The 19,149-nt window shown below is 39.6% G+C and overlaps 1 non-coding gene across 1 annotated transcript; it reads left to right on the forward strand.

Moving 5' to 3' along the window:
* Window positions 1-18,522: 18,522 nt before the first annotated feature.
* Window positions 18,523-18,629, forward strand: LOC111911096 (small nucleolar RNA R71). The gene has a single exon (XR_002856768.1). It is a non-coding gene; the product is annotated as a small nucleolar RNA R71 (small nucleolar RNA).
* Window positions 18,630-19,149: the final 520 nt, after the last annotated feature.

The following is a 19,149-nucleotide window of genomic DNA, read 5'->3' on the forward strand; positions in this document are numbered from 1 at the left end:
AACGATTTTGAGTGTAGCAAGTTGTGGCTATTGCTTCTGCCCAGAAGTATTGTGGCAGATCAGCGAAGATAAACATTGATCTTGTAGCTTCACATAAAGTTCGGTTCCTTCTTTCGACAACACCGTTTTGTTGTGGAGTGTATGGGGCTAAGAAGTTATGTTCAATTCCGTTGTCTTTGAGAAATGAATCTAGAGTCTTGTTTTTGAACTCTAAACCATTATCACTTCGGATTCTTCGAACAGGTCGTTAGAGCTTCAGTTCGATTTGTTTGATGAAGTTGATCATCTCTTCAGGTGCTTCTGATTTTAGTCTTAAGAAAAAGACCCAAGTAAAGCGCGAGAAACCATCAAAGACAACAAGAATGTACTTCTTCCCTTTTATGGTTTGGGTTTTGGCAGGGCAACAAAGGTCTATGTGCAACAACTATAGTGGTTCGGATACACTAGATTCAGAGATGTTTTTATTAGTGGATCTGGAAAGTTTTCCTTTTTCACATGCAACACAAAGAGTTTCGTTATCAAGCTTCAGAAGTGGTGGCCCTCGAACAAGATCATCGCCGATTAATTTGATGATGTACCCAAAGCTTAAATGGGAAAGGCGGCGGTGCCATAACCAACTAATATCTGCTGGCCCTCGAAGAAGGCAACTTTCTTTCTGGTGAAATTACCATTTGTTATGTTTCCATAACCTTTGATTTTTGTTGTCATGTTGTTTCCGAAGGTAACATCTTGATTGGTTTGTGTAGGTTTGAAGTCACGTAAGCAGTTCCAGTTTCCTGTCATATGCTTGGAGCAGCCACTACCAATATACCATGTGTCATCATTAGGTTCTCCATCATTAATTACCTGCAATCAGACCGAAAATTTAGGTACCCAAATCTGAATGGGTCCTGGTTTGTCAGTTGTTATTTTGGGTGCTTTTCTTAATGAATATTTATTAGCATTTAACTTCGTGTTGTTGTAAGAGTTTGGTTTATGAGGATGGAATGGTTGAGGTTTGATTTGATTTATCAAGTTTACCCAAAATGTGATTTGTTTTTGAAAACTTGTAGGTTGATATGATCTGTGATTTTGTGAAAGATATCCTAGATGTGAAGATTTGTTTGAAAAGTATTCTTCATATCTGGGATGTGATGGGTGGTTTTGAAAAGCTTTTTGATGATGATTGTTTGAAACTTTCTAATGCGATGGTTTTTGAAAGTTCATTGAATGATGAAAAGTGATATCTTGAAAGCGGTTTTCGAAAGGATTTCGAAAAGGTTTTGGTTTTTGTTTGGAAACCTGTTTATGAGGAACGAAGTAGGGTTGAACTGGTTTCTTTGGTTGGTTTTCCAAAATGTTTGGCTTGTTAAGTGGGGTTTTGGTGACTTGAATGGATTTTTTGCTTGTTTGTTGTTTCTTGGAGTACTTTTGTCCCAGACTAGTTTTTCCAACAATTGATGAACTCATTGTAGGAAAAGCAGTTGGTATAGAAGTACTACCATTCTCATAAGAGGAATTTTCTCCATTCAAAAAGTTTTTGAGTTTAGTGGTTCCATCGATATGTTTGATTCAGTGAGTTAAAGAACTTGCAGAGTCTATTTCAGAATTTACAACTCTTTTGAAAGATTTTTTGGAAACACTGAAAGCAGTATCATCTGGGCTATAGTTGATAACTGTTTTGTCATCTGAATCTTCATCATTAACAGATGTGAAAAGATCTGGTAGAGTAGATTTAGAGTTTTCACAACTCGTCATGTTTTCATATTTTGCTTGTTCAATTTCAAAGGATTCTCTTCCAATTCCTGGTCTATAATTCGTATCAATTTTGCCAGTTCCTAAGGTGTTTGCCTTGGTGAAAATATCATCACTTAGTTTTCTAGCAACTTTGATAGAATCCATATTCCATATCAGTCTTTTATTCTCGGTTTCAAGAGAATTGATTTGTTTTAAAGAATCAGTCAATTTTTCATTTAAAACATTGTATTTGTGAGTTGGTTCTTGAAAGTCTTGTTTCAACTGAAGGATTTCCATTTCTAAAACATCTTTTATTTCAGAAGAAATGACTGACTGATTTTTTAGTTCCAAATCCCTTTTCTGAATTAGAGACTAATTTAATTGTTCCAAGACGTGATTATAATCTTCTCATTTTCTTTCAACGTCTCTTTCCAATTTGCTTTTTGTTCTTGTTGATTCTCCAAATTTGAGTTGCATGGTTTGTAACTCAGATTTGTAAATATCATAAGTGACCATTGTGTCATGATATGTTTTGAGATCAGCTTCCAGGCCAGTCTCAATTTTGCTTATGTGGGACTCAAAAATTATTTTGGAAAAACCAAGTTCAGAGATCATAGACCATACCTGTTCTATGACGTTGGGAGCTCTTGAAGGTATATCAACACCAGCTACGAAGCAGAAGTTTGATTGTGCTTGTTCATCGCCAGCTTCGTCATCAGAAGTTGACCAGTATTCCACACTTGGTTCATGGATTGCCATCAATGCTCTTTGTTTTTCTTGGTTTTCCAGTTTCTTCAGTTCATCGGCTCTTTGAGCATAGTATGCTGAGTCTTTGATTTTGGTTTTGTTTTTGGCTCGACATTCTCTGGCATAGTGATTTGTTCCTTTGCAGTTGTGACCAATGATCACTTCTTAATCACTGTCATCCTTTTGAATCTTAATCGAAAGTCTTTCAGGTGCTTGAGTTTGGGTTTGTTGGGAAGGTTGAGAATGGTTTTGTTGGAATCCAAAATTTTGGTTGTTTTGAAAACCATTGTTTTGATTTTTGTAACCTTGATTTTGGAAACCTCTGTTTTGATTTTTTATAACTGTTGTTTGGATTGTGATTATGACTTGAGTTGGGATCGTTTTGAAATCCCTGGTTTTGAAAACCTTGGTTTGAGTTATTATGGAAAGAAGGTCTTTGAGAATTTTGTCCAAAGTAAGGTCTCGGTTGAAAAGCTGAGTTGTTTTGTCCAAATGATGGTCTTGGTTGAAAACTTGAGTTATTTTGACCAAAAGATGGTATTGGTTGAAAATTTGGTCTAAAATTTGATTGAACGTGATTTGGGAGAAATCTCTGGAGATTTGTGTTTGCAACCAACGCACACTGTTGTTGATAATCTGCTTCATCATTCGAATCAGACTATAAGGCTTGGTTTTGAAAAGATGTAGTCTGATTAAAATGATTAAAGTTTTGATCATTGAAAGGTGTTTGGTTTTGAGAAGTTGTGGACACAAGTGCAAGTGGTCCTCCAAAAGATGCAATGATTGGTGGGTCAATCGAGGATTCATACAATTGAAGTTCTCCATACAAGTTGTACAAAGTTTCAGTATGAATAGTCGGATTTCCCTGAATAACGAGTTTAACCATTTTCCAGCTTTCGAAAAGATTGTTTAAAAACTTGAGGTTTATCTCGTGTTGTGTCTTTTTGATACCCAAATTGTTCATTTTAACCATAATAAAATTGAACCTATCATGAGCATCATGGATGGTTTCTGATGTAAGCATTTTGAAATTATCGAATTCATTCAAAACAGATGTTCTTTTGTTTCCGATAATTCTTTTATTTCCACAAAAAAGATTTTTCAAATTCACCCAAATTTGATTTGCAGTTAACAGTATAATGTCATCCATTTTGACTTAGAATACTGTGAGGTATTCCAGAAACAATTTCCTTTTTGGCTTGGAGTTCCAACTTTTTTGTGATTTCAGCTTGAGTGACTTGATTTGTAGCAAGAGTAGCCATATTTTCTGGAGTAACATATGCTCCTTCTACACACTTCCAGACATCTTCATTTATAGCATTAAGATGAAGATTCATACGGCCTACCCACGAATTATACTCTTCAGGAATAAATATGGGTGCCTGTGAACTAGATCCTAAGCTATTTGCAATGAAGACAGAGTTCATGTTGGAGTAATTTGCCAAAGACATTTTTTAAAATTTTTTGGAAAGGATTTTGAACAAGTGATATTAAAATGAAAATTTTCAAGAAAAGCTTATGGAAGGTTTATAAACGCTATAACCAAAAGTTTTTCGACAAAAATTTCAATGTAAATCACACAAGCTCTGATACCAATTGTTGGAAAATATTCTTTTATATCAGCTCAGATACTGATTGTTGGAAATATAAAAATCTGATCACTACAACAAAAGGCTCGGTTACCAGTCACTGTGTGATAGATATATAAGTTTAATATATAAGATGTAAATATATATAAAGAATAATAATTGCGGAATAAGTATAAATATGAAAGTTATAAATGACTGAAACCTATAATAATATAAATGACTGTATTTAAATGATGTAAAGCTATATATAATATAAATGACTGTATTTAAATGACATAAAACCATAATAAAATATATAAGTAAAAAAATATATATCAAGTAGGTTCGTCAATAAATTGACTAAACTGGACTCGTGGAACGACTCGTCGATATTTGTTCTCTAGGAAGGACTGGTCGATATTGGGACTCTTGGAACGACTGGTCGATATTTGTTCTTGAAATGACTGATCGATTTTGGGACTCTTGGAATGACTGGTTGATATTTGTTCAAAGATCAATCCAGTATTTGATAAGTAGTAAAAAGTTCATTTTCACGTAAAATGAGTTGTTTACAAAACAGTGTAAAGTACAGAGTCATGTATTTGTATACGGGTATTGGGTGTTTTGAGGAGATTTGATGAGGTTGGAGTGGGTATTTGGAGGGTGGTAGGAAGTGTAATAATGTTGTAGTTTTGGTGGTGTAAGGTAGCAAAGATGGTGATGTTGAAAGAGCTTTGGGTGCTGATGAATGTACATTTTCGGAGTAAATCACTCTGGATAGCCAATCCTCTCTCGCGTCTCTTTAGGGTTTCCAGTGGTTAAAATCATCCACGAAACTTTCTAGATGTAGGTAAGGTTCTGAAAAATTGATGATGGAAATCTCCTTAGTAGTATTTTGGCTGTGTTGTGCTCGGTTTTTTGTTTTCTAACATGAAGATTCTGAACTCGAAAACAGAAATCTCTCTGGATAGCCAATTCTCTCTCGCGTCTTTTTGGGGTTTCCCTTAGTCAAAATCGTCCACGAAAATTCCTAGATGTAGGTAAGGTTCTGAAGAATTTTTTGTGAAAATCTCTCTAGTCTTTTTATGCTTTTACTAAGCCTAGTTTTCTTCGTTTCTGACTTGAAGATTCTGATGTCGTGAAAACAGCAAGGTGGTGATGGTTGTGGTGATTTGAAAGGGTTTTTTGAGGAGGTTTAAGGAGGGTATTTGGAGGGTGTTTGGAGAGTATTTTGAGGTTGTTTGGAGGTTGATATAAGGTAGTGATGGTGGTGAAAGTTTATGAAGATGATGATGTTTGATGGGTTGAAGATGAACACCTTGAGTTTGAATGAAGAAGATGAAGATGGTTGATGATGTTCTTCATTTTTGGTTGTTGTTGATCTTGATATTCTTAACTTTCTCCAGCGATTTTTCTTTGTTCTTGAAGAAGATGAAGATTGGTGATTTTCTTGGGAGTGTTTGTAGGAAGTGTTACAAGTTAACAAAATGAACACACCCTTTTACACATACATAACTCACGTATACATATATGTTGAAACAAATATCTTCATGCACTTGAGTTTTTTAGTTGGTAGATGATGTAAAGGGGCTGCAAGTGTTAGTAAAGTAGGAGGCAATAACGTGGGTCTTCATTTAGCTTCTCATTTCCATGCTTTGTTGACTTTTCCTTTGTTTTGACTATTCAACACAACATATCTATATATATAATACATATATATATATATATATATATATATATATATATATATATATATATATTGTTGAAGTGTTCAGGCGCACAACTAAATTTTCTTGTTTATGCGTTTTCCGTCTTTCGCACATTTTCGTATTTTCCGTTTTGATCACGCATTGATGCAACCTGAAATAACTGATAATATTTGTTAGATAATAAAAAAACAGTTCGTCTTATTTTAGTGATGGTCACATACAAGGTTACATACAAAAACATGTTTCAACACCCTCAACTTCCAACGCAAGTCTCGACCTAAATCCAACTTACTGCATAACTCAAATCCTGAGATCCAAGGATTTCCACTTGCATTTCACCTGAAATCTTTTGATTCACGACATCCATTCACTAACCTTCTTCTAGTCCTTGACATGTAGAAAGGATACTCAAAACATATCGATCACGATCTTTATCCAATCCAATTCCATAAGATGTACCAAAACCTTAAATAAACCAATGACTCCATGTCATGCCATTACCAACCACTACGCCTATCAGCTCAGGCGTACCCCCACCTGGCAACCACTCAAAACATTCACAAAGAACTTTATGATTTGAAACTTCATAACCAATTTCCAACCTTGATAACTAAAACCATAATAACAGCTTGCGAACCAAAGAGATTTATAATGCATACATTCCGCAGAGACTTTCTGATTCTAGGATGATACTCCTAACAACCGCTAACTGTTCCCTTTATCTAAAACAGCTGATTTGAGAGTTTCCCAACTTTCATCAGCGTGCAAATACTAAGGGTAACACAAGCAGGAGAAATGAGCATCCATCATTAGTGGGCCCACAACCCATAAACACCCCACTCGACAACAAATCATGAATTTACCACAATGCACGTCTTTACAAAACCCATAACCTCAACCAAACAGGGAAGAAATACCGGAGACCTCATTGAAACAACAAATCTCAATCATTACTAGAAGACATCCCCAAGAACTATCAGAACAAGACCTCACACTTCGATTGAAAGTAAACACAGTCCACCAATACACATTTAGCAAATGAAGGCTTCCTGAATGCTACCAAAAACCTGAGCTTGCTATAAACCAAAATTCAATACCCCCATTGAGGGTAAACATACCCAGAGGCCAAACGAACATAAAACATACTGAACTTGATTATATGTTTACATATTTCTTGAACTTCAACTGTCACCACTTGAAACTTTCGAAGAATCTATGCTGAATGATGAACAAAACGACCAATGATCGAGGACGAATCGAAATTAGATCTAATGAAAAAAACCTGGGTGGAGCTAAATGTACCCAATTCTGAAACTAATTCCTTGATCGACCTCTGACCAAGCTAGACTATAATTAGAAGTCCATTCAACGAGTTGGCTAATTCCTTAACAACTGATACTCAACTTGAGTGATCCCAACGACTCCTCATCTATTGACTGGCACCCCTAAAAGAAACCAATAGCTGCAACGAGCCCTTGAGCAACCACTTTCTACTAAAGGACAACTCATGTGTCTCCTAAATAGATACATCCGATCGCCACTTACTATTCCCATGCCTTGACCAAATCCTAAACCGAGATCCTACATACTTGCACTACAGACCATGTAAACCATCCTCTCAATACCATGAGCTCGAATAGATCGATGATCTTCCAAGAAGAATACCCATTTCTCCCTCACTTAGTGTTCTAACTACCACCCACTGGTGTTGAAACCAAACCATTACTCAACTAGCTCAGAAAGGTAAAACCATCCCTGACCTTGGAATGAATAACACATGCAACATGGTCTTTTAGATAAGGACCAATCAAATCCTAAGAGAATCCTGGATTCAGCTAAAGACCTCTAAAATTCCAAATGATAACCACTATAACTTATGGATTTCAAGAAAATGTATATGCAAACACTGAATCGTCAATCCCGTACGAATTTCCTATAACCTAGGAAAATAAACCCTTGATCGCATCACTAAGCATATATACCACATTAATCGTCCTATACATTCCCACGCTGGCATACTTGTAACATCCATAAAATTCATGCCAAATTTAAACTTTTAACATTAAAAAAAGAAACAAATAGTAATTGTTTTTACAAAACATTTCCAAATCATTTATCGTCAGAGTGTCCCAAAACAGATCATAAGGATGAGGAGCAGTACGGTCACGCCTTCGCCTTCCCTCGATCACCTGAAGTACCTGAAACAATAAACTGAAAACTGTAAGCCCGAGGGCTTAGTGAGCTACCCCCAAAATACCAATACCGTACAGACAGAAACCATATCAATAACAATCAATCAATCAACATGCATACTGGGGCCTTGGCCTGACTGGTCTGCCCTACTGGGCCTACAATCTATCTGAATCTATCTCGAGCCTTCGACATGACTGGTCCGCCCCGTGGGCCTACTGTCTCCCTAAACCACTCATAGGGTATGTTGGCCTTCAGCACAAAGCAGGACCGCCTCAACCCGACCAACAAACAAATAACCATGTGCGCATACTATCTTATACTGGCATATACAAACATCAAGCATATCTATCTCACTGATCATCAATCATAGAATTCTCTCGTAACTATAGCTCCGACCTAGCAGGGCACTAACATACCAATCCCTACGGATCATAAAAGCATAACATACTGTCTACCCTGATTCCGATCAAATAGATCATACCACATGTAGCATACCATAACAATAACAACTAAAGGGCCAGCCTTGGTGCCATAGACCCTATCGATATAGTGGGGATAACTCACCTCGCAGATGTCGACTTGGAAGGTAAATCCAACTATTGGATCACTTGTCATAGGCTCCACCACCTATAACAATAACACAACATACTCGTAAGTCCTTAGCCTTATAAGGCACTCCATAACTCACTAGTCAGTTCCTGATCAAGGTCAAAGTCCTTGGTCAAGGTCAACAGTCCATGTTGACCTCAACTCGCCGAGTACACTCGGCTGCTCGTCGAGTCCTTGAAGCACATTCCAACTCGCCGAGTCATCGGGGTGACTCGTCGAGTTCCTTTGAATCCTGATCAAATCTTAAGGCCACCTGTCGAGTTTCCTCCTTGCAACTCGACGGGTATACATACAAACAAATCCTTGGCCAAAACTCATACGAATCGCCGAGTTGTTCTTCAACTCGTCGAGTTTTATGACCATCTTCATCTAACTCGCCGAGTTGTTCAACCAATGCGTCGAGTTCACGGCTTCCTTCATCTGACTCGCCGAGTTGTTCATCCAACTCGCCGGGTTTAATGCACATCTTCATATGACTCGCCGAGTCGGCTTTGCGACCCGCCGAGTCCCTTAAGTCATTTTAACATGCAGAAGTCTTTAAGCCATGGCAAGGTCCCAAATTGTAGATCTAACTTCCTTAAGCTTGCTTATCACATAAAGTTGCAAACTTTACATGCATGCATTGCTTTACAAGCTCTAAAAGCCAAAACCAAACTTTTAATGGGTGTTCATGGACCAAGGGGACCTTAAACTCGACTAAAGCTGGAACTTTATGCTTAAATAATCCAAAGAGGGTCCATATCTAAATTTACAACTTCAGATCTAGCCCTTAGATTGCTATACCAACTTGATACCCTTTTTAAAACCCTAAAACTCATTCAAGGATGATGTCTAAACTGAAATAACTGAGGGTAATGGTTAAATACCTTCCCAAGAGATGTCCACAGAAGTAGAATTCGGATCTCTTCCCAGCTCCTTGCCTCAATCACTTGATTCCCCAAACTCTTACACCAAAATTCTTCTCTCAAAGCTTCAACACACAAGGACACACACACACACACACGAGTTAGAGATACAAAGGGGGCTGCAAAGGAACTCAAAAGAGGCTTGAGCTTCTTTAAATAGGGGTGCAAACCCCGGGAATTTGGGTTTCACTTTCCAGCTCCTACTCGCCGAGTCCCACAAAGGACTCGCCGAGTAGGTCACTTAATTCGCGATCCAACCCGCTGCTACTCGACGAGTAGGGCAACCAACTCGTCGAGTAGGGCCAAAACTAAACATATTTTATTTAAAGTATTACCTGAGAGTTGGGGCGTTACAGCTCTCCCCCACTTGAACTAGACTTCATCCTCGAAATCCGCTGGGATAAACAATGCCGGATAATGCTCGCGCATCTCCGCTTCCGGTTCGCATGTCCACTCGGATCCCTTTCAATGTTCCCATTGTACCTTTACCAAAAGTATTTCCTTGTTCCGCAGAATCTTCTTCTTCCTTTCCAAAATCTCCACAAGCCTTTCCACATAGTTCAAGTGCCCGTCGACCTGAATGTCATCCAACGACAGTACTGCCTCCTGGTCCATAATGCACTTTCGCAATTGCGAAACATGAAATGTGTTGTGGATCCGGTTAAGCTCTTCCGTGAGCTCTAACTTATAAGCCACCTTGCCCACCCTGGCAACAATCCTGAACGGCCAAATATAGTGGCGACCCAACTTTCCCATCTTCATGAAATGGATCACACCCTTCCAGGGTGAGACCTTCAGGAGAACCATGTCACCCTCCTGAAATTCCAGCTCAGATCGGCGCCGGTCCGCATAACTTTTCTGCCGGCTCTGAGCAGTCTGCAGTTGCTGTCTAATCTATTGTATCATCTCGGTAGTTTGCAGAACTACCTCTGTCCGACCCATCACCCTCTGCCCAATATCCCCCCAACAGACTGGGGTCCTACACTTCCGCCCATACAACAACTCGAAAGGCAGGGCGCCAATACTGGAATGGTAGATGTTATTGTAGGCGAACTCCACAAGCGGTAGGTGGGAATCCTAACTCCCACTGAAATCAATGAAACATGACCTCAACATATCCTCGAGGGTCTGGATGGTCCGCTCACTCTGCCCATTAGTCTGTGGATGTAACGCCGTACTGAAATGCAGTCTCGTACCCAGTTCCTCGTGGAACTTTTGCCAAAATCATGAAGTAGAACTGACATCCCGATCCGAAACAATGGAAACCGGGACTCCTTGGCGAGAGACAATCTCGCGGACGTAGAGGTCATCCAACTTTTCTGCCGACAAACTCTCCCATATGGCTAGGAATTGGGCAATCTTGGTCAATCGATCCACGATGACGCATATAGCGTTGAATCCCTTTGCCGTCCTTGGCAACTTCGTGATGAAATCCATCGCGATCCGTTCCCATTTCCACATGGGAATCTCAAGTGGCTACAGCTTACCATGCGGCTACTGGTGCTGGGCCTTGACCATCCTACATGTCAAGCACCTCTTAACGTACCAAGCGATATCTCGCTTCATACAGGCCACCAATGACTCGAACTCATATCACGGTACATCTTGGTGGCCCCCAGGTGAATAGAAAAACGAGACTTATGAGCCTCCTCCATCACTGTCTGCCTAACTCCTCTAGTCATCGGAACCCAAACCCGACCATATCGGGTCAATAGCCCGCGACTATCCTGAACAAACCCGACGCTTTCTCCCTTAATCCTTTCCAACTTCCATTTCTCTGGTTTCATACCCTCGATCTGAGCATCTCTCACCAAACCCACCAGCGGAGAATCCACCGCTATCCTCATACATCTGGCTGGCGTAGAAGACTTGTGCTGCCTCATGTTCAGGTTTGGCTGGTCCATGATGTGCCTCAAACTCTTGTGATTCGTGTATATCGTACAATGGACTCTGTATAGATAGTGCCTACAAGTCTTGAGATCGAAGACCACCACTGATGTGCACAAAAGTACTCACTAATTTTAATTTTTATAACCTAACAAACTTAACTAACTATGCACTTATAGGCAGTGTACCTAGTTAGATTACAGTATAGCTTGGGTAAGTCGGGTGTCGATCACAGGGAACGGTGTTCTAATTAATTTACTTACTATTAAATTAACCTAATTTATGAACAAGTTTAAAAGGGTTTTTATCTGATTTTACAATATCAGATGAACTTAAATCTAATTCAATAAATAAAAACACACTCTTGTTTAGTTTGAATCCACTTCTCCCTTATGGCTAGCTAATGATTACGGATTATTAAGTTGGTTTTTAGTTGTATTAGTAATTTAGTTCTATCTTACCAATAATTAACTAATTCATGTCAACCATGTATGTTCACACATAATTAAACACAGAACTAATTATGAATGTAATTATGCTATGTAAGATTTCTTGTATAAACGCAATTATGGTCACAATACACGTTCTCTAGCACAACTAGGCTTTATTTATTCTAATTACTAACTAAGATTGGTCAATCCCAGCTCTAACAATTCAATGTTCACTAAATCATTAGGTAAACAGGTTCATGCAGTTTAATGGTCACTAAGCTACACAGAACATGCAATCAAGCAATTAGATAAACAAATATTAGCATGCTAGGTTATACAAATGAAACACAAGCAATTTTTACCAACTAAACTTAATCCAATAGCATATAACTATTCATAAGTTCAAAGCTTCATCTAGCTAAACAAGAGTAGCTAGATTCAGCTACTCATCATAGCAACTAAACCAAAACAGCTAAAACTAATGAAAGACATGTTCTTATTTAACTAAAATATAAGCCTTTACTTCTTTTGGTGTTGAAAACCTTCTTCCAAAACCTTTCTTTCGTTCCAAATCGTCTTCTGGAAGTCCTTTCTTCTGCCAAAAGCTTCCCCCCTTGGTAATAATCCGGAGGACTTATATAATCCTCAAAAACCCGCGCCATGTCGTGGCCAGATGTGCCACGTCGTGGGCTTCAAGCAATTCGTATCCTTCAAGGAAATCCTCCACGTCGCGATGTTTATCTTGTGGAACACCCGTGCCACGTCGTGAATTGAGTGTCTATCATGAATTTATTATTTTCTTGTCTTTCAAGCCTCCCATGTTCCACATTTTGGCATTTTTGGTCCCACTCTTCTAAAATCCTTTATATTGACTGAAAATAACAATTTAAAGTCATAAGTATCATTATTCTAAACATATTACCACTTTATTAATAAAAATGTACTTAAATATTGCCTAAAAATAAGTATAAATATGGAAATATCAAAATACCCCACACTTAGGCTTTGCTTGCCCTCAAGCAAATTTAAACTCAATTCTTAATTACTAACACCACACAAAACAATCCTACTCTAGTTCAGCCATTATGCCAAGACCTCAACGCATGCTTTTGTGTCTAAAATATTCCTAAAGTACCCCCCCATACTTTAAATACTCATAATCTTCATAAACACTCGCCCACTTTTTCCGAACAATGCTCATTTTATGCAACCCTCCGAATCCATCCTCAGAAAACCTCCTTATCCTCAAGGTATTTTTAGTTAAGCAACCTAAGCATACATAATCTAGAATTACAATTTTTCTATACCACTATGGAGCTCTTTTGGAATTCTTCACTTCGTTGATAATTTGATCTTTGATTTCTTTTGAATTCACCACCTTATTTGATTTGATTTCTTGGTATCTTCGGCCTTTTGAATTTCTTGGAATTTTGATCTTTTGATCTTCACTTTATTTGCTCCAAAATTCTTCACACTTTTCTCGTAGTTCTCTCTTTTCTTTTTTTTTTCTTTACATGTACCTCACTTTTTTTTTCTTTTCACTCAAAACCTACATGCTTAAGCAGAGGCGCTCAACCTCAACCTTTATCGATTAATGATAATAATTTTCCTGGATACATTTCAGGTTTAGGCTGCTAAACATATTGCATCCCTCAAACCAAGTGGGGTTATGTTTTTGTTCCATGATTTCACTAAAATAAGGGAGGCCACAAATGCACTATAACGTATATCGGCTCAACTAAACATTTGAACTTTCATCGGATCATCCCACATAATACTAGCAATTATAGCTCAACTTATTATTACTAGATTCAATTATTCAAAATTTTCAAAATTTTTAATTTTTCAATTTTGACTATCAAATTCTATGATTTTCTAGCAACTTACTATTTCTACCCCTACCCCACACTTATTTCATACAATGCCCTCATTGTATTCATAAAAATAAATCAAAATTAAAGAAAAGGGAGAAAAAGGAACAGACTCCCCTGGTATAGTGGCGTGAGCATCTCCAAAAGTGTGGAAAACGTGCAATTGGACTTCCAAAAATAGAAACTTGGTATAGAACTGGTTGAATACGTAAATAAACCACGAACATGACTCGAAACTTCAATTCTTCAAAGTGGGTATTTGTAAGAAAAAAAATGTGGCTAATGATAAACTGGGTCACGTCGTGGCAGGTGACTGGCCACGTCGTGATTTGGGTTGAAACTGCGAACACCAAAATGCTGAATTTCTTTAACTGTAATAACGCCACGACGTGACGGTAAGGACTCCACGTCGTGGAAACTGGGCATCAGCAGAAAATGGCTGATTTGTTTTATTTACTCTAGCAACTTTGACCAATGGCTAACTGGTTTCAGACGCTTCTATGCAAATATATTTCCAAACTATAACTTCTCTCCTAATATACCCCACACTTATCTTGAATTGTGGGTTCCGACTCACGACTCTAAGCTCCTTTGACAAACACGACTCGGAAGTTAACCTTTTATGCTCCTTAGAATTCCAATGCTAATCTGAAAATGGATCAACCCAAAAGAAAAAAAATAACATCATAGTTTAAGAATGTTTTACATCACACACCAAATTCAACATAAAAAAAAGTACTCAAAAAAACAAAACAAAAGAGAAAATAAAATCAATCATCATCTTGATCTTGTGCTCCACTTGGACCTGCCCCGTCATCCTGCGGACGCCATAGCTCCTCCCATGTCGGAAAATAGGGATACTGTGGTGGCATAGAAGGTGGTCGGGTTACACCCAAATGCGAATAAATACCCTTAGTAAGCTGGGTATGGTAAATAGCATGCCCCCGTAGATTATCCAAATACGTTCCCACCCGACTCTGAAAAGGGTCGGTGGGCACTCCCTGCACATACTGCGAAGCAGCACGTTCTCTCTCGACTTCACCTCTAGCCCGCACATTCCGACGCCGCGGTCTGGTTGGTGGTTGCTGTCCTGGCTGCACCTCCTCCTGCTCGTCGTCTATCGGCGGTATAACAAAACAACCCCCGATATTCACCACCGCTCGCATAACACCCAAGACTTGAATGGTCAAGTCTGTGTCCGGGAATCGAGTAAGATTCCTCACAAAGTCATGGGTCAAAATATGATATGACCTAGCCAGGCGAGTAACCAAATGCCCTCCAGTAATCGGGCTCCCAGGCCTAGAACTGGCCGCTTTCTTCCCCATGAACCTCGCCAACATATAAGGTAAATCACAACAAACTCCCCGGGTAATAAGAGTCCATAAGTAAAATAGATTATGAATGGGGACTTTATCACCATGATGCTTCTGATTTATTGAAAAAGTGATAAGGCGGTGCAAAAATCGGAAAACAGGATTCCGAATTTGTGACTAACTCGAGTCACGAGTGTTGTACTCATGTTTAGAAATGCCCCGCCAGAACTGCACATCCAAAGTACCGGGAGCAAAATCTCAAACACATCCAAGAAAGAACGGAATGAAAAACAGAGATTGCGTCTCCACTTCTGTGTAGAGCCCCATACGCCAAGCAAATTCCCGAAGACTACATTCTCGATATACACCACCCAAACGAAACACGAGTGCCCGGTTGTAGGTGAAATCAAGGGTGCGTTCCTCGAAGCATATGGTAGAGAAAAACTCCACCGATAATTCCCGATACACGGGTTCTTGAATGGCAAATAAATTCCTCCACCCGTGACAAGTGAACGAAAATTGATCTCCAACATTAGTCTTTGACCAATAACGTGCCAACTCAGCTACCATTCCCACTCCACTAAGCCATCCCCAATCGATAATTAGGGCTATTGCAAACTCCCTATTATACATCCATCCAAGTCGATTCTCGTACGTAGTTAGCAACGGTCGGGGAATGTTTTGAGGAAACTGGTATAAGGGATGTATGCTTGCTACATCTATCGGGTTTTCCTCCTGTGGAACAGCTCGTCGTGGTCCAATTTCTGCATACAAAAGCAAACCAAAGCAGCAAACATCCAAAGCATTAAAACATATTAAATGGGTCTGCCAGAAGTCACGACGTGGCCAGGCTATGCCACATCGTGGGCCGCATCGCAAACAGCTTCTGGATCGATCATTTTATAAGCGATTTCTACCAAAATTAGCGCTTGGGGTTTGTTCCTATGGACATCTAAATGACATGCAATCTAAAATCAACCACTAGATTCAACCAATTTTGTGAATCATACAAACCCTAACCATGAAAACTTGAAATTAGAAGAACTAACTACAAAATAATGAGTAAAACACATACCAACTAGATTAATTGGCAAGATCTTGCAAGGAAAGTGGAAGTAGATTAAGAAATTGGTTATGGGGTTTTGTTGTTCCCATTCTTGCGGCACCTTCCAATATAATTGGGAATTATCGGTCAAAGGGTTTTAAAGAAATGGTCCCCCCTGATTTTTAAAGGCAACGACGTGGCTGTCTATGCCCACGTCGTGGACCTTAAATCTGTTTTATAGTCCCGTATTTCCATTTTGACCCACGAAGAGGCTGGCTATGCCCACGTCGTGGAACTGCCAAATGTAAAATTTTAATAAACTCTAACATATTAACTAATTACTTTGCATATCATTCATTATTTAAAGTTCCCCACAGCTAATTCTTTACCAATTATCAGTTTTTAGATGATGAATTGATGTCTTTCTTAATTAAAAGCTAAAAAAATTTAAAAGAAAAGAAAATGCAAACCAAGCTCGGGTTGCCTCCCGAGAAGCGCTTCTTTTTTTCTTGGAGTCTTGAGCTGGACTCCGTGCCTTCTACGTTGAATCTTCGGAAGAGTCTACCACTAGGATCTTTGTTTCCTTGAATCGCCGTTTGTAAGCTTGAACTCTCCTTTTATACGCCTTCTTTGAATTTTCCTTTTTAGCTTTTCCATCTTCTTCAAGCTTGGGTTTTGTGCCCTTCGTTTGTTCCTTGCATTCCATAGCATTCTCCTCCTCTTTTACCACTGGCTTCATTACTCTTGAAGTGACCTCCTCTTCATCACTTGTCATTTCCTCGTCCTCTTTGCTCACCCAAGAAGGTGGTCTCTTGTAAGCTATGACTTCAATCAAATACGGAACAAATGCCCTTGGTTTTGTCCTCTTGACTTGATGAACTGCCTTTATCTCTTCTTCCATAAGTTTTTCCAGTTCTTCTAGTTCATTCTCTTCATTAATTGTGAATACCTCTTCTTTATCTTCTTGAAAGTCATCTTTTATCCCAAAGACTTCTTGTTCATCTCCAACCCTCAAAGTGAGCTTAGACTCGCGGATATCAACAAGGGCTCCAGCAGTGTTAAGCAATGGCCGGCCAAGGATTATTGGAACATCCGGATCTTCTTTCATGTCTAAGACTACAAAGTCTATTGGAAAAACAAATTTTCCAATTTTTACCAAAATATCCTCCACGATGCCGCGGGGTTGTGTCACCGAACGATTCGTCATGTGAATCTTCATTTTTGTAGCCTTCATCTTCTAAATCTCCAATTTTTGATAAAATGAAAAAGGCATTAGATTAATGCTAGCCCCAGAATCGGCTAAAGCATTGACCTTCATTTTATTCCCAAACTCACTTGGAAGAGTGACGCGTCCAGGATACCCCATCTTTTCTGGTGTTTCTTCCAACACAGCTTTTGAAGTTTGTTCACTTAGAATCACTGTAGACTGCTTCTTTAATTGCCTTCGAGTATCTATCAAGTCTTGCAGTAATTTCTGGTTCTCGGGAGCTTTGGATAAGGACTCAACAAAGGGGGTATTAATTGGGATCCCCTTCACATGCTTTACATACTCTAAATGCTCCTTCTCCAGTAGACTAAGTGCAGCTCGGGTGGGAAATGGCAAAGGTGGCTGATAAGCTGGAACGGGATCAAAAGTTTTTTGATCAGACATGCGCCACATCGTGGCTAGAGGAGTGCCACTTCGTGGCGAGCCTGGTTCAGCACTTTCTCCATTTTCGATCCTTGATTTCTTGGGCTGTTACGGTTCTTCTTCCAATGCCTCCAGGAACTCAAATATTGCATCTTCTTTAGTGTCGATGGCCATTACGTGAGATTGGGTATTTACTTCGGGATTCTTCGGGGACAATTTTTCATGAACTAGAGTGGCTAGTTGACCAAATTGTACTTCAAGGTTATGGATGGAGGCTTGCTGGTTCTTTATCAAAGTTTGTTGTTCCATGATGGCGGAATCAGTGGAATCGTGTCTCTTTTCCGAAGCCTCCATAAACTTCATTAAAATGGTCTCTAGGTCGGGTTTCTTCTCGGCCGGTGGCTGCTCCTTTTGATAAAGGCCTCAACCTGTATGCGTATATTTCTCTTCTTTTTGCTTCTTATACTCTTCATATGGCAACCACTCCTTCTTCGGTTTCCTCCAGTCCTCATGAAACTTATCCCCACCAGAGTAGCACACTTGAGCTCTTCTGTTCCCAAACTTATCTATATTGCAGTCCTTGGTCAAGTGTGGACCACTGCATCTCTCGCACCCCACTCTTATGGCATGTATCGACTGGTCCATTTGTGTTATCCTGCGATCCATGTTATTCAGCATGGCCATGACAGCTGCAATTTCTTCAGTTTGGGCCCCTCCACCGCCTTTGATTCCATCTTGCCTTGGGTTGTGGTATTCGCGAGAGTGTTTCACAAATTCTTCAATTAGCTCCTTGACCTCCCTTGAATTTTTCTTTGTCAATGGTCCTTGAGAATCAAGGAGTTGTCTTGTCATCACATTGACCCCATCATAAAAGATTGACATCTCTTGCTGCACATTTAGGTCATGTTGAGGGCAATTTCTGAGCAAGCCCTTGTACCGCTCCCATGCTTCGTATAGTGATTCCCCCGGCTGTTGCTCAAAGTTGGCTATTGCCTTCTTGAGTTTGGCTATCTTGGATGGCGGGCAAAATTGGTCCAGGAATTGCTCATGCATTTGAGCCCAAGTGGTGATTGTACACGGTGGAAGTGCTTTCAACCACTCCTTAGCAACTCCTTTGAAAGTGATGGGAAGCATCCTAAGAAAGACTATGTTTCTGTTGACATTTGGGACATTGAAGTAGTCCGCAATGTCGTTGACTTCATCTAGATGCTTAAAAGCATCCTTATGATCTTTCCCGAAAAATGGGATGTCCTTCAGTGCGGTCAATATGTGTCCCTTCAGCTCAAATGTGGCAGTGGCAGGTATTGCGGGTTGGACTAAACCGGGACCCACATCTTCTCGGATCTGCTTCTTGTAAGTTCCCATGGACATTTTCTCAATCGCTGCCATCTCGTTCCTTGGCTCGTTCTCGGGTTCGCTTGTGTGTTTTTCAAATTCTGGCTCGGTATCGCTTTTGGACTTGGTCTGGACGGGTGTATGATCCAAATGCTCAAGATTGCTCTTGTGCTTCGCTGATGAACTTGAC

Source organism: Lactuca sativa, chromosome 8 (assembly GCF_002870075.4).
Source record: "Lactuca sativa cultivar Salinas chromosome 8, Lsat_Salinas_v11, whole genome shotgun sequence".
Lineage (NCBI taxonomy): Eukaryota > Viridiplantae > Streptophyta > Magnoliopsida > Asterales > Asteraceae > Lactuca > Lactuca sativa.